This window comes from Arachis duranensis, chromosome 5 (genome assembly GCF_000817695.3).
Source record: "Arachis duranensis cultivar V14167 chromosome 5, aradu.V14167.gnm2.J7QH, whole genome shotgun sequence".
Taxonomy (NCBI): Eukaryota; Viridiplantae; Streptophyta; class Magnoliopsida; order Fabales; family Fabaceae; genus Arachis; species Arachis duranensis.
The window spans coordinates 60215561-60216443 of NC_029776.3; the positions used below are offsets into that span (position 1 = coordinate 60215561).

The 883-nt window shown below is 39.3% G+C and overlaps 1 non-coding gene across 1 annotated transcript; it reads left to right on the forward strand.

The window, feature by feature from the left end:
- The first annotated feature begins 505 nt into the window (after positions 1-505).
- Positions 506-609, forward strand: LOC127748088 (small nucleolar RNA R71). The gene has a single exon (XR_008010031.1). It is a non-coding gene; the product is annotated as a small nucleolar RNA R71 (small nucleolar RNA).
- The last annotated feature ends 274 nt before the right edge of the window (positions 610-883 follow it).

An 883-nucleotide genomic window follows, 5' to 3' on the forward strand; every position in this document is an offset into this window, starting at 1 on the left:
AACTTTCCAACGCCGTTGAGAGCGCGCCAATTGGACTCCTGTAGCTCCAGAAAATCCATTTCGAGTGCAGGGAGGTCAGGATCCAACAGCATCAGCAGTCCTTTTTCAGCCTAACTCAGATTTTTGCTCAGCTCCCTCAATTTTATCCAGAAAATACCTGAAATCACAGAAAAACACACAAGCTCATAGTAAAGTCCAGAAATATGATTTTTGCCTAAAAACTAATATTATTCTACTAAAAACTAATTAAAATTTGCTAAAATCTACATGAAATTACCCCCAAAAAGCGTATAAAATATCCGCTCATCAGGTATCCCATTATTCACGGAATTCCTCTCAGAAGTGTACATGAATTGGTTGTTTGCAACCATGTCAAATGAGTTCTTGAGCCTCTTCAGGCGTTTTCTTCAGGTGAATAGATCCACCTGCAGAATGATGCAATGACATTTTCGAAAATTCAGAGAGACCATAATAGAATATATCTAATATGGTCCATTCTGAAAACATGTCAGATGGACATCTTTTGGTCAACTGCTTGTATCTTTCCCAGGCTTCATAGAGGGATTCACCATCTTTTTGTTTGAAGGTTTGAACATCCACTCTCAGCTTGCTCAGTTTTTGAGGAGGAAAGAATTTATCCAAGAAGGCTGTGACTAGCTTATCCCAGGAATCCAGGCTATCCTTAGGTTGTGAATCCAACCATATTCTAGCTCTGTCTCTTACAGCAAAAGGGAAAAGCATGAGTATGTAGACTTCAGGATCAACTCCATTCGTCTTTACAGTCTCACAGATCTGCAAGAACTCAGTTAAGAACTGATAAGGATCTTCAGATGGAAGTCCATAAAACTTGCAGTTTTGTTGCATTAAAGCAACTAGCTGAGGT